Source organism: Eulemur rufifrons, chromosome 27 (assembly GCF_041146395.1).
Source record: "Eulemur rufifrons isolate Redbay chromosome 27, OSU_ERuf_1, whole genome shotgun sequence".
NCBI classification, from domain to species: Eukaryota; Metazoa; Chordata; class Mammalia; order Primates; family Lemuridae; genus Eulemur; species Eulemur rufifrons.
In genome coordinates, this window is record NC_091009.1 from 14,753,634 (window position 1) to 14,777,550 (window position 23,917).

Here is a 23,917-nt window from a genome sequence, read left to right on the forward strand (position 1 = left end):
GAAGCAAGGGCGTGGTGAGGTGTCAGGCTCTTTTTAACAACCACTCTAACGGGAACTAACAGAGTGAGAACTCACACGCTACCTCAAGGAATGCACCAAGCCCTTCCTGAGGGATCTGCCCTCATGACCCAAACACTTCCCATGAGGACCCACTTACAGGACCAAATTTTAAAATGAGGTTGGAGTGGACAAACATCCAAACTATAGCAGCTTCTTTGGAACCATCCTGACTCTAATTTCCAAATCAGAACACTAGTGTTGCAGTTCATTCCACGTAGAACAGTCGTCCTAGCGCACCCACGGCAAGAGTCTGGCACGTGTCTGGGGACAGGAACACAGGCTGGATGGAAGGGCCTCTTTCAATTCTCACCTCAGTGTGAGTGCTGTCCCTGACCAGAGAATGAGACAGAAGACCAGATATTGGGATCTCTTTCGAGGGAGGAAGAAAGAGAACTTTAAAAGTACTAAATGCTGTGAGCCTTCCGAGAAAGGAGCAATCATACCCCATTAAGACATCCTGAAGGAGACTTGAAGTGTATGAATAGGTTTCAAGGTGATAGGGAAGGAGTTTAGGGGAGGAGGGCAGGAGCGAGGAAGAGAGCAATCCAAGCAGAGGGTACGGTGTGAGCCAGGGAGAGGTCAAGTGTGAAGCCATCACAAACCAGGCAGCAGGAGGGAGGCCGCCCAGCCACTCCACACCGCCTGGGCGCACACACCATTGCAGCTCTTGCTCACTCTCTCACCAGAGCGTTCCATGAGTCATACTGATGGACATACGTCACTTCACCCAGCATAGACTGCCCATGTTCCTCTGTGCTAGAGTGGTGTGTTTGAGATTTGCATTGTCTAGGTCGGTCAGGATTACAGAAAATTTAGTCTCTACAGCATGATTATCACCTACTTGAAGATATTAATATTTTTGTATTGTAATCACTAAGGTTTTCTATCACTTTGCAGGTTACAAAGTGCTTCTACATATATTCTTTTAATCCTCACATTGACCTCCCCACAAAGCAGAAGTATTACTGTCTCCATCTTATGACTCAAGGAAATCAAATGTCAAGATTACAAACTATATAAATGCTGGACCAAGGTCTCAAACCCAAGTCTTTTGACTCCAAACATTACAGTACTTTCAAAAGAATGGGTTTTTTCTTAGAATATTTATTTGCATCGTTCCTATTATTTAGGACTATGGCATCTTATGAAGTACATTAGTTCCTTATACCCATTAGTACAAGTTGAACATCCCTAATCTGAAAATCCAAAATCTGAATTGCTGCAAAATCTGAACCTTTTTGGGTGCCGAAGCAATGCTTGAAGGAAATGCTCGTTAGAGCATTTCAGATTTTAGATTTTTGGATTAGGGATGCTTAACCAGCAAACATTCCAAAACCCAAAAAACTCTGCAATCTGAAACCATTCTGGTCCTAAGCATTTTGAATAAGGGATATCAACTGTAATTAGAGGTCCATTCACACAGTTGCCAGCACTCAAGAATGATGTCCTTAGTAGCTCCTTCACGAGTGTTGTATCCTTTTCACTCCCCGTGCTGCTATCCTGGTTCAGGTTTGGACTGCCTGGAACAACCACCCCATTCATTCACTCCCACAATCATGCAGGCAGCCATCATGCTCCAGGTGCTGTGCTAGCTGCTAGGCATGTCGCAGGGTTCAACACAGAGCTCCTGCTTTCGAAGAACTTACAGTCTGGATAGAGAATGAGAGAGACAAGCAAATGGGACCCTACAAATAATGTGAGAAATTCTGTAATGGATCAGGCACAGCGTGGGGCCCCTAGCTTCGAGGAGAGGCCCCTGATCCACAGTCAAGGAGTCAGAGATGGTTGGGCACGGTGGCTCATACCTGTAATCCTAGCACTCTGGGAGGCCGAGACAGGAGGATCACTCGAGGTCAGGAGTTCGAGACCAGCCTAAGCAAGAGCGAGACCCCATCTCTACTAAAAATAGAAAGAAATTATATGGACAGCTAAAAAAAAAAAATGTATGTATATATATATATATATATATATAAATTAAATATATATATATAAAAAATTAGCCGGGTATGGTGATGCATGCCTATAGTCCCAGCTACTCGGGAGGCTGAGGCAGAAGGATCGCTTAAGCCCAGGACTTTGAGGTTGCTGTGAGCTAGGCTGATGCCACAGCACTCTAGACCGGGCAACAGAGTGAGACTCTGTCTCAAAAACATAAAAAAGGAGTCAGAGATGTCTAAAGCTCAGACCTTAATGGGAAACAAAAGTTAGCAAAGGAGAAGAGGGAGAAATGTTCAGTTTGGGTAAAAGAATGGCATGAGCGTAGGCACAAGTCCCAAAGAGTACAAGGTAATCATGGCTAGCACTGAAAATAGTGTGATACACCCGAAGGATGAATGCAAGGGGAAGGGGTTGTTGAGAAATGAGCTAAGGGGCAGATTACAAAGAGCTCGAGAGTCATGTTAAGGAATTTGGACTTTATCCTGGGGCAGCGGAGGCCACCAGAAGATTTCATGCAGTGCAGTTCCATGAGAAGCCTTGAATTTTAAAAAAGATCGGACTGCAATATGGAGAAAAGATTAGAGTGGCACTGCCCCTTCGAAATACGATGGGAGCCGCTTATGTAACTTTAACTTTTCGAGAAACCACATTAAGCAAGTAAAAAGAAACAGATGAAATTAATATTTTAATTATTTTTGTATTAATTTTAATAATATAGTTTATCTATCCCACAGTGTTAGAAGGAGGCATTAAGAGAAGTGACCACATTGAAGAAGTATTTAGGGAGGGGAATGGCTGAAATTTGTTACAGGCAAGCACTCACTCACTCTAGTTTGTTTTACACACTAGGATCAAACTAATCATCCTGAAATACAGCTCCAATTAAGATGCTTCCCTGTTTTAATTTTTCCTTTGTCCCCCTTTTGCCTACCAAATAAAGCCCAAAGTCTTTAGCCAGTCCTGGACCCTGTTTCTCCAGCATCTGCATCCTCCCCTCCACAGCTGGACCTCTTTGCTCCCACCTGTAAACCCAATGTCTGAGATCAGTCATAACCTTAAGCAGAAGGAATGAAAAGACTTTGGCTCAGCGCTCTGGAATGGAGCGTCGAACTATTCTTACTGCTAGTCAGGCCCCCTGTTCCAGGTCTGACTCCTGGCTTGGAAATCTGCCTGCTCCCTCTGGGGCTGGGGCCCAGCTTCTTGCTTTCCATTCTGCTCTTTCAGAGCCTGGAAGTCTGCCCATAAACCTGAGCGTAGCAGCTCGAGCCTACTAACTGCTGACAGACTTTCTTAGTCCCTTACTGCTGATTACATTGCTAACTGCCACCTGTTCCTACATTTCTCAGTACCAGTCTCCTTGAGACTTGTCACCCACCTCTCAATACCAACTCTACTTGCCTGGGTGACTGCTTGTCATCTGTTGCCACATTCTTCTGCACATCGCTTCCAATGCCTTGTATGTCAGCCTAGACTTCCTTGCAGTTCCTGCCGCATGCTGTAGGGCAGATCTAGCCCCTCCCAGTTTGCCCTGTGTTTTGCAATGAACCAGGTCATTTCTAACCACATCTTAGCTATAACAATGAACATTCAAGGCCCTGCAGATTAGAGCCCCGCCGTACAATGAAATTTCTTTCTTACTATGCTTGTATATTCTTCACTGCAGTCAGAATAATCTCATCATTGTTTGTTGTTCATGCCCCACAAGTACAGACCTCACTTACTTATTCCTGCCAACCCCACAGCCTGGAAAGGGCTTTTTCCCATTCCATCTCCATGTAACTTAGGCATTTGTAATAAATATTAAGCTAAAAAATATGACAATCCATAATCCCCTCTCCACTCTAACTGGAAATTACATCTCCCTGCCCTGAATTCCTGTGGCTTATTATCTGCTTCCTTTATGGATTTTATTGCCTTCTTCCTATTTTAAATGTCTTATCTCCCTAAGAATATAAACATCTTGGGAATAAGATCCATGTCTGATTACTTAGCAGAGCAAAGTAGCTAGGGAAGAGGGAAAGAGGGCAAAAGGGAGAGAGGGAAAAAGGGAAAGACAGACTTGGCTCAATTTCACAAAATGAGTAAGAGTCCATCAAGAATTGGAACTAATATTGCAGGAGTGAGTTCCTGATAAAAGGATGAAGTTCAGCCCCATCCTCTGTCTCGTGTGCTCACTTGCCCTTCTGCCTTCTGCCATGGGATGATGCAGCAAGAAGGCCCTCACCAGATGTGGCCCCTTGATCTTGGACTTGCTAGCTTCCAAAACTGTGAGCCAAATAAACTTCTATTGTTTATAAATTTTTTTAAAGAAATGATTGTAACTGAGTCCAAAATGGTGGCGTAGAAGCAAACTGCTTTTACTCCTCACTTGACCCAAAAGCCAAAAGCAAATATATGGTGCCAAGATTATCACCAGAAATATCCCAGAACTCAAATATGAAGATGAGACAGTTCCAACAGTTCCTGGGGCCACAGACAAGTGAAAAAACTTCAAGCAGATGGTAAGAGAATCAGATTTCCACATCTGTGACACCCCTCCCTTCAGTCTGCCTGGCACAAAGCATGGGAAAAATTTCCCCCAACTCACTGTTTCTATACTGGAAAAAGTAAGATCAAGGTGGCCAACCAGCTTCCCCAAAATCTTGGGTTCCCTGGCAGGAGAGCTGTCCTGCCTTAACCCACAGAAAGCATTTCAAGTGCCTGAAGGGAGAAATATCCCTAAGGACAGGCAGAGACAAAGGGGGAAGGCAGGACTACCACCCCCAGCCCTGGAAACTCTGCTCTGTAACTTGGCCAAAGGAGACACCAAATCAGAGTGCTGTAGGAGGTTCACGCCACAGGTCACCTGGGCATGAGCCCCTAGCCAGCCTTCTCATGGTGCCAAGATATTCCCTTTGGGGCCTCCCCCTTTGGAAAGGAGACAGCACTAAATCATTTACTAGAGCCAAGGCAAACCTAGGCTTAAGGCACCACCTAGAGCAGAAAAGGAGATAGTGACCTAGTAATAAAAAACTTCTAAGCAAATATATCGAATAAAAACCAGGACAAGCCAGACAGAGAAGACTGGAATAAATAACTAATCATTCAATGCAAAAACAGAGATGTACATCCACAAAAAGCAACAGAAAACAGGGAACCCTTATCTCCCCAAATGGATAAAGCAAGGAACCAGTAAATGACCCTAATGAGATGGCAATATGTGAGCTTGCTGACAAAGAATTCAAACTAGCAGTATTAAGGAAACTCAGTGATCTCCAAGATAATACAGAAAAGCAATTCAGAAATTTACCTGAGAAGTTTTAAAAAGAGATAGAAATAAAAAAAAAAAAAAGTCAAACAGAAATCTTGGAACTGAGACATACATTTGCAGAGCTGAAAAATTCACTAGAGGCTCTCAAAAGCAGAATGGATCAAGCAGAGGAAAGAACCAATGAGCTTGAAGACAAGCTATTTGAAAATACACAGTCAGAGGAGAAGAAAGAAAGAAGAATGAAAAGCTACAAAGATCACCTATAAGATACAGAAAATTACCTCAAAAGACCAAATCTAGGAATTATTGATGTTTAAGAGGGAATTGAGCAAGAGTAATGGGTAGAAAAGCTTATTCAAAGAAATAATAACAGGAAACTTTCCAAAATTTGAGGAAGATAAATACCCAAGTGCAGGAAGGTCAGAGAACACCAAGCAGATTTGACCAAAATAAGACTATCCCAAGGCACATAATAATAAAATTCTCAAACAGTCAAAAATGAAGAGAGAATCCTAAAAGCAGCAGGAGAAAAGAAGCAAATAACTTATAAAGGAGCTCCAATTCAACTGGCAATAGACTTTTCAACAGAAACTATACAGGCCAGGAGGGAGGGGAATAACATGCTCAAAGTGCTAAAAGAAAAAAACTGTCACCCAAGACAAGAATATTGTATCCAGAAAAGTTATCCTTCAAATATGAAGGGGAAATAAAGTCTTTCCCACACAAACAAAAGTTGAGAGAATTCATCACAACCAGATCCATCTTAAAAGAAATGATAAAGGGAGTTCTTCAGTTTGAAAGAAAAAAAGCACTCATATGCCAAAAAAAAAAAAAAAAAAATTGAAGGTATAAAACCAACTGGTAAGATTAAGAACATAGATAAACCAGAATACTCAAATTCTGTAAATGTGGTGTTCAATCCATTCATAATTCTAGTATGAAGCCCAAAAGACAAATCTATCAAAAACAATAGTAGCTACAGCAACTTGTTAAGAGAAGGGTAATCACAGCAACAACAAAAATAAATAAATGGGACCTGATCAAATTAAAAAGCTTCTGCACAGCCAAGGAAATTATCATTTGAGCAAATAGACAACCTACAGAATGGAAGAAAATATTTGCATGCTATATACATCCAATAAAGGGCTGATACCTAGAATCTATATAGAACTCAGGAAAATCAGCAAGGAAAAAATCAAACAACCCCATTTAAAAGAAGGCAAAGGACATGAACAGAAACTTTTCAAAAGAAGATAAACGAATGGAAAACAAACATATAAAAAAAATGCTCAACATCTCTAATCATCAGGGAAATGAAAATCAAAACCACAATGAGACATCACTTAACTCCAGTGAAAATAGCTTTTATCAAAAAGTCCCAAAACAACAAATGTTGGTGTGGAGGTGGAGACACAGGAACACTCATACACTGCTGGTGGGACAGCAAACTAGTACAACTTCTATGGAAAGTAGTGCGGAGGTGCCTCAAAGAACTAAAAGTAGAACTACCATTTGATCTAGCAATCCCACTACTGGGTATCTACTCAAAGGAAAAAAAGACAATCTATAAAAAAGACATCTGCACTTGAATATAGCAGCACAATTCACAATTGCAAAGATGTGGAAACAACCCAAGTGCCTATCAAACCATGAGTGGATTAATAAAATGTGGTATATGTATACCATGGAGTACTAGTTAGCCATAAAAAGGTGAACTAATAACTCTTGTATTATTCTGGATGGAGCTGGAACCCATTCTTCTAAGTGAAAATCACAAGAATGGAAAAAAACACACCACATGTACTCACCATTAAATTAGTGTTAATCAATAAAAACTTACGTGCACATATGGAAGTAACATTCACTGGGTGTCTGGCAGGTGGGAGGGGGGAGGAAGGGATAGGTAAACTCAAACCTAACAGGTGCAGTGTGCACCATCTGGCAGATGGGCACACTTGTAGCTCTGACTCATGTGCTACAAAGGCAATTTATGTAACCAAAGCATTTGTACCCCCATAATACTCTGAAATTAAAAAAAAAAAAAAAAAGACATACAAAAACTGAAAGTGAAGTGATGGAAAAATACATGTCATGCAACTGGAAACCAAAAAAAAAGCAAGAGTAGCTATATTTATATCAGATAAAATGGACTACAAATCAAAGACTATAAAAAAAGATAAAGAAGGTAACTATATAATGATAAAAGGATCAATTCAGCAGTAGAATATAACAATTATAAATATTCTTTATATACTTGGGCACTCTCAACAGCATAATGGATCTAGCACAGGAAAAAATCAGTATATAAATACACTTTATATAATTAGAAGCTCCTAAGTATATAAAGCAAACATTAATAGCTCTAAAGGGAGAGAGACTGAAATATAATAATCGTAGGGGACTTTAACACCCTATTCTCAGTAATGGACAGATTACCCAGACAGAAAATCAATAAAGAAACATCAGAGTTAAACCACACACTAGATCTAACAGGCCCAACTGACATTTACAGAACATGTCACCCATCTGCTGTAGAATATACACTCTTTTCATCAGCACACGGAACAGTCTCCAGAATAAACCATATCGTAGGCCACGAACAAGTCTGAACAAATTCAAAAAAGTAAAAATCATATCAAGTATCTTTTCTGACCACAATGGAAGAAAATTAAAAATCAAGAGGAACCTTGGAAACTGTACAAATACATGGAAATAAAACAACATGCTCCTGAATGACCAATGGGTCAATGAATAAATTAAGAAGGAAACTTTAAAATTTCAAGAATTGTAACTGAACAAGCTCACACTGTCAAGAGCCCACTTAGCATCCTTAATCAAATTGTTCCTGAAGCATGGGAGATAACAGCCCTCGTCCCTATGGACTTTAAGGAAATTCATTGAGAGTCCCTTACATAAGAATATTATTCTGTATATATGTTCCTTATTTTCTTCCCTTTTGCCTCTCTATTTGGAGTTATCTCTTCCCATCTCACCTTCCCTCCCTCTCTCATTGAATGCATCTGGAAGTCCTCATTTCCCACCCCAAGATTTGATAGTTCCCCAAAACAGAGCTGGAATAAGTTCAGTATCCAGTTGAAATCTCTTCAGTTCTTCCTTTCAGCACCTACTGAGTCCACAAATACACAGCAGCTTTTCCGAGTGATAAAAGGAAACTCAAGAACCCTGGGAACACAGTTCTACCCTCCCCTGGCTATCTTTTAGAAGTTTAATGATAGTGGAAAAGGTACAGGGAGGAGAACCAGACTGACAAGAGGATATTTCTGTTTATAGTTAAGGTGAGAAAAGTTAATTCTTGCATCTGGTACATTACTCAGCCTCTTGTTCCCTGTAGAGTAGCGAGATCTAGACATGGAGATCCCACTGCCCTATTACTTTGCCAATGTTTACGTCACCATGGGACCCAGGAGACATGTGCATCACTGTTTTGCACTCATTTTCCAACTTTCGTCTTAGGAGTTCCCGATACTTTAGAAAATATGACAGCCATCTCACCAAATCCCTGTGTGGTAGCAAGAGCATATTACCAACAAAAGTAAAATAATTATAATCCACCCACCACAATATCTATTCTGCCTGCATTATTCTGTAATTTTAGACATCTGAGTGGCTCTCATGTGTACTATTCCTGTTCCACTGTAAAAATATCTCGTGCCAAATCCTAGGTCCTGAGGTCTGAAGGCCAATAGTCTTGAGTCCTATGACGCCAAACAGACATCAAAACTCAGGTTTTATAAAGAAGCATTTAACTGTGATTGAACATGCTTCAAAGTGCTTTCAAGTGCTTAGTCATGCCTCCCAGCCTCCCTGTCTGGGTGATGAGCTCCATTTCCTGATGAAACTATAGGTGCTGAGTTTCCTTTAGAAGCATCAAAGAAGAGTCTCTCTTGCCTCACAAACTTGATGGTGCTGTGTAAAGGCAACAGAGTTGGAGATAACCTCTCAAAATCTCATGTGTCTGGGTTGAGTAAAGCCCTCTTTCCTGGGTTGCTTTTTCTGGAATTGGAGCGTTGTTGTCCTTGTGGCAGGTATCTGGGGACACAGTGCCATCAGTAGACAGTCCTCATGATGAGAACTTACAACATTTTCTGGCCCAGCACATGTCGAACATTAACTTTTAAGGTGTGGTACAGGAGCTACTCTATTTATTGGCTCAGAGCTGGATAGATCTTCAGTAGAGGGAAGGATGATTTGAGCATCGCTTATTTATGTATCAGATGTCCAGAGGCTAAAACTCAGAAAGCACTTTAAGAATAAAATCAGAAGCCAGCTACATGAGTCTGAGAAAACATTATTTTTCTATGTATTCAAAATGGATTTTTATGTTCCTGACAGTACATATGGGCATAACCTTTTTAGAGCACAATCTGGCAATATCTATCAATATTAAAAACACATATTCCCTTTGAAGCAGTAACTGCTAAGAATTTACCCTATGGATATGCATGGAATATTTCAACAGTATGTATGTACAAGGATGGTCACTGGAGCATTATTTGTCATGGTTTTAAAAATGCATCAGTATGTCCATCAGTACAGGGACTGGTCAAATAAAAATGGCACATCAAGATAATGGATAACTTATGCAGTGGTTAAAAGAATGAGATGGATCTGTGGGTGCCAATATGAAAAGATTTTTAAGACATGTCATTAAGGGGAAAAGGCCAGGTACAGAACAGTATATATAGTATGATCCCTTATGTGTGAAAAATACACACATACATGTAGATATGGGTACATATATATGTTCAGGCATATGCTTAGCTTTTTCTCCTAGAACGAATCTCAAGAAATGGTTAGGAGTGGTTAACTTTCAGTAAATGAACTTGAGATGGGGTGGAGGAATGGGTTTGACAGAGCAGGGTGACATTTGGGAGACAGATCAGGGCCCAGTTTAGGTTTCTTATTTGTACTCCACAGTATTAAAAATTCTAATAAGTATACCATTATTATTTTAATGGGTTTCTAGGTTAGTGTCTTCAACAGCAATTGGGTGTGTGGCTAAAGAGGAAAGAAAAAAGAGGTTCTTAGCAGAGAAATCTATAATACTCTCAGCCAGCTGAGCTAGAGAGGAAGTATTCCACTCTACATAGAAGAAGTTGGTCCCTGCGAAAAATATTTATCGTGTGTTAGGGTGGAGGAGGAAGTGGAAAGAAGAAGAGTAATAATTGCCTCATCTTGGTTTTTAATTATTTTTTCTACTTATTTTACTTTGGAAAAGAGATTTTGATAAGAGGAACAAGTCCTTGCCTGAAAATAGGAAGGACCAAAATGTTGTCCCAGCTGTCCAGAAAGAGTCAGAGGAGCACCCTTACCCCCTCCCCATCCCGCTGGCCAGTGGGGAGGCTAGAAAAGGGGTGCTTGGAGGGAATGTCAATCAACCTACTTAGCAATAGGCCTTCAAGTGTGAGGAATATAAACCAGCAGCAGAGAACAGACTTTCAAGAGCTGCTGGTGGCTCCATTGCCACTCAACAGTATGACTCCTTTGTGTTCTTGGGCCTGGGAAGGAAAAAATCCCTTTTGCTCTTATGTACAGTCTTGAACTGCAGCTTCATTAATCCAGTTCATGGTCAGGGTTGGTGCAGCTTATTTGATTATTTAACCAGACAGTATGAAGGCGTAAAGCAAGACTGAGGATCAAAAGAGTCCACTGTGCTGAAAGTGTCACCTATCACACAACTTTTGTTTGTGATACATATGGAGGCTTTCTACTGTCCAAAACCTACCGCAATGGCTTTCATGATGGCGCAAGATTATCAACATCTATCTGAGTAAAACAGCCAATGGCATTGGCCTGGATATACATCCTATGAAAGAAACATGACTTTAACATTTCTTTCTACCTGATGGTGACCCCACAGAATCAGCACAGACTCTCCCCTTCTCACTCACCATCCAAGCATTCATCATCAGGGCAGGAGAGGATGGCTTGGCAAAATTACAAGCTCTGTTGGAAAATCTCTAAACGCTGGAACTTCTTCAGGGAATTGACCCTTCGCCCCAGGGCAGATTACTTCAGCTAGTTACAGCACAGGACTAATGAGGTCAAGGTCACGAGCGTGTTTACCCTGGGACCAATTAGCTTGGATCTAGTTCATGGCCACATCCTTTATCCCTCAACCCAAACAGCTGTTTCAAAAACGGATGTCCTTGATGACAAAGGGGACTCATCCAAAGTGAAATAGATGTAATAGTTCAAATTTATCATGCTCCTGAAAAAAATGACAAAAAGCAAATAAGAAACATTAAAATTACATCACTTAGTATTTGTTCCAAAGAGATCAGGAATAATAACGTCAGCAGATCTCAAAGGTCTGTACAACTGCTAAACTGGGTACCAGACAAAAAATAGTTGTGTATTCAGAGACAACCCATTTATTCTTAAGAAGGCTATCATACCATGAACCCATTTTTCCACTAAAATAATTCTTTGAAGAAAATTATTTCATCTAGCACATTAAGAATGTTTTGTTTATAGGCATTCCCCCAGGGAGGAAGCTGGAATCAAGATGAGTTCTAACAAATTCTAGACCCTTTTTATCTCACTAAGTATTTTATATAAAACTAAACAGAATCAACATTTTGGTCACTATTTGATCTGAGCATTTTTCATGCTAATTAGATACTGACTTTCTCTTTTATGAATTGATAGTTCTTTGAATTGACCCAGTTCTTGCTTCACAAATATGTTCTTCAGCTACGCACTAAGCATAAAATACATTCTTTCTTCCACTGGGTCACAGAACAACACTGATGCTTTCCCGTCATTCATAAGAAGATACAAACTTACAAACTGTCTTTCCTCACACTTCTACCTATCTTCTTGTTTGTAAAGTTTCCAACATAATCTACGAACATACTCGATATCTGAGATACCACATAACCAATATCTGAAGCACATATAGAGCCCTAAAATTAACCTTGGGGGCTAGCTCACACATTCCCCTTGACCCAGAATTAACTTTGGAGGCCACCTCACACACCGTCCTAGAATTAGCATTGAGGGCCATCTCACATACTCACCTTGAAATGTGAGCACATCTGCAACTATAAGTTCTTTGATTTCAAGATAATAAAAGAAAATTTTGCAATGCTCCAAATAAGAATCACCATTTTTAATCCTTGATCCCAGAATAAAAGGAGTCTGTCCTCTGGGGGAGGAGGAAGTCTTGCCTTCTCTGTTCCTCCCAGCCACCTGTCATAGGTGTCTCCTGAAAGACGGAGAGAAGAGTCCAAGGGAGGATTCAGATCCAATAGTGCCAGGTGTACAATTCTGCCAGGGGGGTGGGACAGAACCTTCTCTTTCAGAAATTGTTCCACCTATCACTGCTCATTTGCTTTCAGAGGAGCACTAAATCCAGGCATCAGGAAAAATAAAGATGATTCCCTGAAGGTTGACCCTATTTTAGCAATGATCTGGGAAAGCATGTCACCCTATTCGGAGAGACTGATGCTGACTTATGTGTACTTTGATCCAAAACCTGAGACGTGGATAAACCATGGATGGCATGCATCAAACCAGGCTAAGGACAGAGAATCTGGGATATGGAATCCACACCCTTTTTTCATCCCAGATTTTCCATTCTTCCCCACTTCATTAAAGAACCCTCCCAGTTCTCCACGGGCTATCAAGCTATCCCACAGTTCTTCTGTTTATCCACATAAGGACAGGAACATATATAAAATGAGGTGCCCCAAATCCCTCAAACCATGAAGTATTATATATAAACATCATTTTATTTAACTTAATAAAACTTTACATAGTGTAAAGTTTTTCCCTTACTACTTGTTTATGAGGTCACTAGGAAAATCCCTACTCTTTTAATGTCTTCTCGATCCTCTTTATCTTTGATAAACCCTCTTCTCCCTCCCTAGCTTTCCCCTTCTTCTCCCTCCTACAGTAGAGAGCCCCTTTTCCTCTTTATAATTCTAAACACAAGCTCTGCCAATAACCCTAAGCTATTGCTGCATCATGCTGATTTGCACCAGCTGTGCCTTATGGCGGTTAACCCGTACATACAACAGGGTCTCCTTAGATCTCCCTCTGAGAACAAAATTCCACATATACATCTAAAAGTCACAACCAGTGGGGTGGAAATTGAGCCAAAAATAAATAGATCCTGCTTTGAACTACTGATCACATTAAATAAAGGGAAAAAATACAACTGGAAGAGGGAAAAAATGCTACCCAGAGTTGTAGCTCAAAAAAATTTTTAGACACATAAAACAAACTATAAAGATGATCTCTCCCTTCAAACATCCCACTCAAAAGACAATAAAAAGGTATACTCCAAAATTAAAAGAGAGTGGCCAGGAACTTTATCACATAACTAGAGTTTGCAAAGCTCAGAGTCTTTGGGAACTTTATACAATTGTAAAAACCAAGTGCATGGAACAACAGTTGGGAATTAGAGTATAATGACGTTATTCTGCAACTTTGGGCAAATCATGATCTCGGGTCATCAGTTTTCTTATGAACTCCCTCCCGAGAAGTCACAGGCAAGGTCACCAGATGGTTTATGTAATACTGAATTGTCTGGCCCGCTTATTTTCCATTATGAAATCGTGTGTTTGAACATGATCAGATATTGCGAATGACTGTCATTAGACTGTAATCATCCGTCTCTGCCTCAGTCTGACTGTGTTCCAGATTCTCCAAACCAGACTCAAGTTGTCCGAGCTCCATACAATAATGGACAGATGCCATTGGTTTTGTTAAAAGAAAAATCTTCCAGATTGTAAAATTATTTATTAGTTTCAAAAACTCTGGCTAACCTCAAGATCAGGGACACAAATATGATCCATCTGATGCAAGAGGACATCAGCAGTCTAAGAAAAATATGATAAAGTTAACTTTTTATTACAAAGCTCCTCTACTTACAAGTTAGGTTCCCATGAGGAGGTCTGTTTCTCTGAAAGTCCAAAAAGACATTAAACAAGCCACTGCTAATGTCTTCCTATTGATGGCAGGCAGAACTGGTACACCTTGGCTGAGGACAGCTTTGATCTATGAAAGTTCTTAGGTAGTAATGTGTAGAAGACAGAACTTCCATATTCATTTTATTTGCTTGAAGTAGTTAAAGTAAGTTTCCGTCCACCAAAACTAGCAAGAACATGATTTCAGGCTCCCCCCAAAATGCAGCATTCCATCAGACTTCAAGCACTGAATTATTGGTTCCTAAGCACCAACATTAGTACAAAAATAGAGACCTCATCAACAGTGGCACACAGGGGTCTTGAATTTTTGGTGGGTGAATTTTCCCTAGGAGGCACAGAACTTACGTTGCCCCTCATGATCTGACCCCTGCCCTCCTTTCAAGCTTTGACTCTCCCCACGCCTCCGACCTTGAACCCTATACTCCATCCGTATTGAACTATTCTTCATTTTCCATCTCCTCTAGTATCTGTGCCGTGGTACATGCTTTGCCCCTCGTGTGGGACACTGCCCACCACCATCTCCTGGTGGAGTTCACTCCTATTCATTCTCCATGTACCAGTTTATACATCACTGACTCCAACACATCATTAATTACTCTTAGCTTTCCCTAATCTCCCAAATTCAGGTAAAATGTGCCCTGTATATGCTATGTTACAACCTGTATTTCATTTTAATTGCCCTGATCACATGCATGATACTTTTTTAAAAATCCGTATTCTCGGCCGGGCGCGGTGGCTCACGCCTGTAATCCTAGCTCTCTGGGAGGCCGAGGCGGGTAGATCGCTCGAGGTCAGGAGTTCGAGACCAGCCTGAGCAAGAGTGAGACCCCGTCTCTACTAAAAATAGAAAGAAATTATATGGACAACTAAAATATATATATACAAAAAAAAAAAAATTAGCCAGGCATGGTGGCGCATGCCTGTAGTCCCAGTTACTCGGGAGGCTGAGGCAGTAGGATCGCTTAAGCCCAGGAGTTTGAGGTTGCTGTGAGCTAGGCTGATGCCACGGCACTCACTCTAGCCCGGGCAACAGAGCGAGACTCTGTCTCAAAAAATAAAAAAATAAAAAAAATAAAAAAAAAAAAATCCGTATTCTCCACTGCACTGTAAGCTCCACATCAGTCCTGTTCATAGTAGTCACTCAACAAATATAACTCGATGTAATTCAAGGGAACAGAATACTCAACTCACTATTCTGTGTTTACGAAGGTATGAATTAATTTATTCTAGACATTTTCATTATTTATTGATATGTCATTTTAGTTAAGCCTTTTGCTTTTGTGTTTAATTTTTAGAATTGTAAGAGACATAGAAAAGCACAAATATATATAATCGTGTTAATATTACCACCACCTGGAATTGACAAAAATTAACAGTTTTTCATGTTATTTTCAGTCTATTCAAGACTTTTTTCGAAGGACCAAAACTCAAGTGGTTTTGTGGTCAATCCTGAGTTAACTAGCGTGAAGAAAAATGGAAACAATATTATTAAGCCCTTGCTGTGTGCCAATCATTGTGCTAGATGGTTCATATAGATTGCATATTCACTCTTCCTATAGGGTATTATTATACATATTTTACAGATGAAAAAAACTGAGACTTAAAGGATTAACTCTTGCCCAAGTAATGTCGCCAGTAAATGTCAGAATCATGTTCAAACCAAATTCTGTTTAAACCCAAAACCCATGGGGCTTTTCTCTTTATTGCCCATATCCTCAAATTCTATTTATATTTGGAAGGAACTTGAACTTCTTGAGCCGGAGAATATGCTTTCACATATGTTATTCATCCATTCATTTAACAAACATCAATTAAGGGCCTACTATGGGTTGTATACTGCTATCTCATAAATATGCAAAAAATTAAGTTAACCAGGGCACTGCATTCACAAGCATTCTGGGTAATTTAACTGAAGAGTAGGAAATGAAGTGGTGATACATGCCATGGAAGTTTCTCGGTTGCAAAAGGAACATGCAACCATCAGGGCAAATTGAGAAAATAGCATTAAAACGCTGAATAGACCCCCACCAGTTAAGGTTGACAAATGACAACCTACAGTGACTATACGGCCCCTGAAAGTTCCTCCTGGTCCTACAATGACTGCGATGTACCTGTGGTGTGGAAGGACGTCATAAGGAAACCAGATATTTAAAACTCAGCTGTCCCTTATGATTTCCGGAGTGCCCATATTTTTGTTTTCACAACAAAACAAACAAAAAAAAAGTATGAAGCCATGGCCTGTTTCTCCGTATGTCTTCTCAGTTCAAATTCTCATGGCCGCTTAATGGCCGCCACTCGTATGGCTCTGTAGTTCATTCAGGTCTAGCACAATTACGCTTCTGCACCCTCTTCCTTGTGGTCCCTGCCTCCCTTCATAAAATGAATGACATCATGTTCCCTGCCCAAAAGGGATTACTTGTCCTTGCATGTGTACTTTGTATCTAGGGGCTTGCTACACCCCTTCCGGTAAGTCCTGAGCATTTGCTAATCACTTTCTTTGTGACAATATTGTGGGCAGTTTTAACTTCTCTTAGTAAATTATAACACTCCTGAACTCCCATTTGAAATCCTGGCTTTTTTTTGCTTTCCCAAATGTCTACCAGCCTCAATGATACCTTAAAAATAACTTCTCCTCCCACCTTGATATAGCATAGTTCTTCCATCGCTGTGTTTCAAGTCTCTTTGTTTGCCATTTTTAGCTTTCTTGATTAACACTTTTACTTGAAACAATTCAGATTGCATTGCATTCGTCCTCTTTAAAGTGAATGTTGTAAGGCAACAATGGGTTAGTTTACAAGGATGACCTGCCCATGAGGGTAAACAAGAGTGGGAGGACTCTTGCTTACTGAGGACTCTTTTCATCGGGCTATTTGCTTTTGTTGTCATTTGTTTTCACTATATACATATGTTGTTGATTCTCAGAAACCCAGTAAAATTTTAATGATTCCTAGTATTGGCAAGTACAAGCCACAGAATAAAACATGTGGTTCTGAGCCTTGGGTCTGCTCTTTTACGATGTCAGAGAAAATGCCACTAATCCCCAGAAATCGTGTCGCATAGGTCCTCTCAGCGTGAAGCATGAACAGGCCGAGACAGTTGTTTATCTGTCCATTCCTTTGTTCATTCATTCAACAAACATCTCAACATTGCAGTGATATAAACTTGAATAAGATAGACACAGTTCCTTGTGTTAGGAGCTCATGGTCTACTGGAAAAGAGTATAAAATAGTATTAATAACTGCCATATAATATAATAAATGTACATAAAGGAAACACAGGAAAGAAAGAAAGGAGAGGGAGGGAGAGAGGAAAAAAATCAGTGACAAGGGCACCCAATGTGGTCTGTGGAGATCAGGGAACGTTCCCAGGGTCTGAAGGATGGGTAAGAGTTAGCTAGATGTTGTAACAGAGAACAGCATGATGTGCACAGGTGTGGGGCTATCGATATCAGATTGCAATTTTTAAAGAATGTTAACCTTTTCCTATAAATGACATCCCCCACCCCTCAAATCTCCACCTTTCTGAAAATTTCTTCATCTACAAAGTTTCCTGAGATTCCTAGACCAGGGTTTCTCATCGAGTAAAGCAGGTGAATTTCGCAGATGCCAGGTCATGGGGAAGAGTTTCTAGTAAAGATTTTCAATTATTGCCTCATCTCGGCCCCTGAGAAAGGAGGGGCCTTCGGACTAGCTACTCACTACTGTGGGACGAAGCACAAACTTTCCCAATACCCTACCTTTGTAAGCCAAGGACAAATTTAAATGATGTCATTTCTTCCTCGTTTTTGCATTCTCAAAGGAAAGCTAAGTTCAAAGGACAGAAGATCCTGCCTTTCCCTTTCATGGAAAACACATCAGTATGGAAGCTCTTCCCCTCCCATCCCTGCCTCTTACTGCCTGATGCTGAGTTTCTCCCGACATAATGGAGTTTTCGAGGGAGTACAAGGAGACCCTGAGGTTTACGGGGAACATATTTTGGGAAACAATGGACTGAAACAGAACTGCTTTGCCAACCTTTTCTTGGAGACTTAAGACTTTCATTAATGAATGATTTCCACGCCCTCAAGAAACCGGTCTTTTTTTTTTCATTTGCTAATTTTAACAGGGGTTTTCTTTGCTCTCTATCCTAAAATGTAAAGATATATTCATGTCTGGTATAGTGAATGCAGGGCTCATTCTAGGCCTGGAGCCAAACAGACCAGGCTAAATTGGCTGCAAATGTCTATGAGATTCTTACAGGAAAAAGCTCTCTTCAGATCAGTTCTATCTTGTTTTATCTTCTTGGAGAGGTTTGCCTTTTCCCATTCAAGTAACTGTCACCTGAGCAACCTGAATCAGCAGCCAGGGTAAGACAAGATTTATAACCCCCTGTCCACTTGAGTTCAAGAACACATTGCCTGAGGAGCACACAGCTAACTGGAGCATTGCACCACCTCGCACACAGATGACATGAGGGAGGGGAGCTGAGTGCTTCTAACACCCCCACATCTGGTGTACCCCAAAAATAACTTGTATATCTCAGCACAGTGCTATTTACTTGGGGCCAACTGTCCGCCTTCCTGAAAGATCATCCTGTATGAATCTTAGCAGGGTAGTCTTATCAGAGTCAGGTAGCTGTGTAAGCCAATTCAAATTCTGCAGGCACTTAGAAACATATTATAGAAAGAATCCTAGAGTGTGGAGCTTTCCAGAATGTGGGGGAAATCTTGAATTCAGGCAGCAGAGGTCAAAAGCAACTGTCGTACAATTGGTAGGCCAACGTAGTGTAATGTTTTGTACTCTTCTCCCTACTAATTGACTCGATAATAATAAAAGTCTACATCTATTGCTTATGATGTGCAGGGCTCTGTTCTAAGCAATTTACATATGGTAATTCAATCAATTCTTATAACAGCCCTATTGGTATACCCATTTTACAGATGGGGAAACTGAAGTACAGATTAAGGAATTTGCTGAGATCACAGCCAGTCTGGCTCCAAAGTCCACCCTCTTAGTCCCTCTCTGTATTTTCTCTACTCAGTATTTATTAGGCACCTGCTATGTGCCAGACACTGTGAAGAAAATTAGACATGTAACGATGAACATGACAGAGCCCTGCCCTTGAAGAGTTTACATTCTAGTTTGGGAGACAGCAATACAGAAACATACAAGTTTCCTCTCTCACTACTGATGATATGTCTGTTTTACTCATCTCAGGGATTCTACTTAAAGGTATTTTCATACATTAATATCTTCCTAAGAAGTAAATTTCTATCCCTTTGCCTGGTATGAAAATTTTTAGTGGAGAGAAAAAGAAATTCATTCAGAATCATAAAGAAGGACCCTGGCTCTGTCGTCAAACCACAGTCTGGCAAAGAGCTGGCTCTTCAGAGGGTAACACACTGCGTCCCCACTGCTTGTCCAAATCGCCATCTAGTTTGTAAAAAATTCTCTCTCTTCCTGTCTCTCAGATAAGTATGATTTAACCTCCAAAGCATGCATGATGAGCACATTACCATTTCCTCCTCCAAGAATGTGCGATCTTGCAATGCGGGGCCCCATTCCTGAGCTGGATGAAGAGGAAGAGGTCATGCACCCGGTCTCCACACAGGCATTCACTACTTTAAGAACATCTCTGTTCCACAGCCACAGAGAACATTGCATGTCTTGGTAGCCTTCTTACAAATACAAAACATGGAACCCAGATAAGTCCAGTGTGTAGTGGATAACTCAATGCAAATTCAATCAGCAATACCAAAAAAATAAGGAGAAAATTCACCACGACTTAGTACTATCCAATGGCGAATCACCTTTGTGCCCAGAAATGAAAACATTTTAGTTGATGTTACAATTTAGAGAAACAACATATTACCATCAAATCATGAAAACATTCATCAGTCAATCATCAGGTGTTTATTTCAACCTGTGTCCAGTAATGCCAGTGCTTTGGGGGTTGTAAGTGAAACAGAATAAGGACTAATGGACATGGTATCACGAACAGTTGAGTTGGAGAGCAAGAGCTACCATCAGGAACAGAAGAACAACCCAAAGTATTCCCTAGTTGAACACTGACTAGCATAGTATGGACAGAGGAGAGACCAATATGGGCTAGAGCAGTTCTGAAGCATTTTAGGCCATCCCACGTGTGTCTGACAGACCAGCATTTCTAAAAACCAAATCTTAACATGCCACTACCCTGCTGAAAACCCTTCCTTGACTCCCCAGTGCCCACACGATAATTTCTAAATTTCTGAGTGAGGCATATAAGACTGTTCATTATTTAGTCCCTCTTAGCTTCATCTCTTGCCATTCTTCTGCTACAGACACTCCAAACTGTAGGATATTCTCTCTAGCACTCCCCTTTACACAGTTTTCCCTCTTCCAGAAATATCTGCTCTGATCACAAGAACGGAAGAATAGTCTCCACACGTACTCGCCATCAAATTGGCACTAACTGATCAACACTACGGTGCTCACAGTAGTAATATTCTGCAGGGATTAGGGTGTTGGGGTGGTAAATTCACAACTAATGGATGTGGTGAGCATTGTAGAGGGGAAGGGCATGCCTCTAATCCCCGCCTGGGAGAGGCAAAGTCACAAAATGTAACCAAAATGTTTGCACCCTCATAATATCCTGAAATAAAAATAAATAAAAAATAAGTTTAAAAAAAGAGAAATATTTGTTCTGATTCTCCTTCCAAAATTCCATTTGCTGGGCTAGTTTCTACTTTTCCTTTAAAAATGAACTCAAGAATTAGCCCCGCCCGGGAAGCCTGTGTTCCCTGACACCCACCCCTAGGTAAGCACGCTCCTACCCAGCTGGACTCATGCTCTAGCTCTCAAAATACCTGTGCACACAGTAATTACAGCACCAGCACACTGTATTGCAATTACTGATTATTTATTTAACTCTGTTCCCCCAGCTCATTGCCCATTTTTCAATATCAACTTTATAGAGGTATTATTTACATATAGTATGTCCATTTTAAGTGTATAGTTCAATGAGTTTTGACAAATAGGTACACCCACATTACCACCACAACGATCAAAAACAGAACATTTTCGTCACCACAAAACATACCCAATCCTCCCACTGCTCCCTTGCTTATTTTTAAAAATAAGAGGTACTGAAGTTTTATAAATACTTATTTTTTCATACTTGACCCTTCTATAAAGATTTAATTATTTTCAACTACACATAGGTATTATTTATAATTTTAAAATTAAATATTTATATTTTAAGGGCATGCTTAGAATAGTTACAATTAATCACTATGTTGAAAATGAAAGTAATATTTTATATTTAACAAACTGGCTTGTGCCTACATAAAACTTTCAAATGACTGTAAGATGTCAGTTGTGAATATTCAGGTGCAAGCAGTTACTTAACTAAACATGGCCAAAAAATAAAAACTCAACATTGTCTAGATGACACTTTCTGACCAAGTGAAATAATTTTCAAACTATAAGTTCAAAGATACATATTTAAGTTTTAAGATCACACTTTTAAATAACTCACAGGAGAATGTAGGACTCACATTTCTAGCAGTATGGTGAACCAAATACCCTAATTGACTCTCCTGCAAACAACTAAAAAATGCTTGATAAAAATAAAACTAAAATATCTTTTTCAATATATTGATAGGCTGGCAAAAAAATTAAGAACTCTTAAAAGCCAAAACCTAAATGAAAGTAGAACCCACGAAAATAAGCATTAGAAGTGAGCTTCCTGGCCGGGCGAGGTGGCTCACGCCTGTAATCCTAGCACTCTGGGAGGCCGAGGCGGGCGGATCGCTGGAGCTCAGGAGTTCAAGACCAGCCTGAGCAAGAGCAAGACACCGTCTCTACTAAAAAATAGAAAGAAATTATCTGGCCAACTAAAAATATATATATAGAAAAAATTAGCTGGGCATGGTGGTGCATGCCTGTAATCCCAGCTACTCGGGAGGATGAGGCAGTAGGATCTCTTGAGCCCAGGAGTCTGAGGTTGCTGTGAGCTAGGCTGATGCCACGGCACTCACTCTAGCCTGGGCAACAGAGCGAGACTCTGTCTCAATAAAAAAAAAAAAAGAAGTGAGCTTCCTTTCAGAGGTCATTGATCAAACCAGGTAAATTTGAACTTTTGTTTTTTGTGACACTTGTTTAACTGCCCACCAAAATTCAATTTGTACGTCCCCTTCCAAAGTATGGAGTAATCACTGGTAAGCAGCTGCTCAGCCAGAGAGTCCATGTCCCCTCCCATGTCCCCAACATCGTTGTGGGGCAATGAGACATGCAACTAAACTTGGCAGTGAGCTCCTCTCTCCCACGGCTTTGCATCCTGAGAAGAGAAAAATGAAAATATGGGTGGCTGGGGAGGACCAGTTTGGAATTTGTGCAGGGGTAGTACCCTGAGCAGTTCCTGCTGACTTAGTTCCTGTCCGATTTCTCCAAACTTCTCATCAATTCTGTGAGCTTCCCAACATCCTCCAATAATTTTCCATTTTGCTTAAATTAGACGAGTCAATTTCTGTTGCTTGCAACTAAAAAGCCCTAACTGATGCACTTAGCTTCATGCTGTCAAATAAGGAACTTATACAATTTTACTTGTTATGATTCCACTCTTAGGAGTCAACTTTCTCACCATTATTTGATCTCCCATTTAGGTTTGCCTACAAGGAGAATGTGTATTAGACCTTCTATTCCAGGAGGTGAAATTCTTCTATCTGTCTTTATCAATTAAGGGATTGCCATTTTCTTTTTATACATCAGTTGCACAAATTTAATTCATGTGAATTTACCCCAGAAAGACAGATCTGCTGTTAGATATCTGAGAAAATAAAATTTCTAGGCTTGGAAACTGAGAACCAGACCCCAGACAACCACCCAAGTTAATGACTGTCACCCAGGCAGACCGCTCAGAAAGTAGTTGCTGGTCTTTCTGGTAGCCAGAATACCATTGACTAGGTGGTCTGTGTTTTCCCTATTACATTCCTAATACCACACTGGTTGTTTTAAAGTTCTTGCTTTTGCACCTCTCCCTAAGATGTTCTTTCCCATGCACTGAAACCTTTAGCCTTCGTTTTATTTTCAGAGCTGATAAGATGGGCACATGCCAAGTTCAGCAAAGGGCGTATCCTAAGCTTCCCAGGCTTGAGTTAACAACTCCATTCTCTTTTCCAATCACCCTTTTATAACTCTTCATTCAGCTATGGCTATAAGCAAATGGTACTTCAATATCTTACCATTATGTATAACTTAACCTCAAACACATAATAAAAATAGAAGCCATAATTTATAATTTCCACTGAAGGAATAAGAGTAGCTGTTTGTGTATGTGTGTGTATGTGTCTCTCACATGAGCGCACACACATACATACACATGCTCACATACAAATACTAGCATTTGATATAAATCAAACTGAAACTTCAATAATAATAGATTTGAGAGAGAAAAGAGTCACGAAAGGGCATCCTTGAGAGAGAAGGCAGGACTGGGATACCCCAGCTACACCACTGGTCATACCTGAGGCTAAAATGCAAATTAGATGCATATGAGCCTCAGATCATTATTTTTTAAGCCCTGGGCGTCAGTGTTACCTCCTTTGCTTAAATCAATGTGTAATCATTAATGTCCAAGGGACACACCCCTGACTTGCTGTTCTCCAGGCACGGCTGTACCTATGGCCCTGAATAAACATTGGCCAAGCTGGCCTGTGGCGCTGGCTGCACTAAGAATTATCATCTCAGATATG

At 40.4% G+C, this 23,917-nt stretch overlaps 1 protein-coding gene across 2 annotated transcripts in view; it reads right to left on the bottom strand.

Annotated features, from left to right (window-relative positions):
- Positions 1-23,917, bottom strand: part of RGL1 (ral guanine nucleotide dissociation stimulator like 1) — a 220,252-nt gene that overhangs the window by 127,415 nt on the left and 68,920 nt on the right. The gene's annotated exons all lie outside the window — the stretch shown is intronic.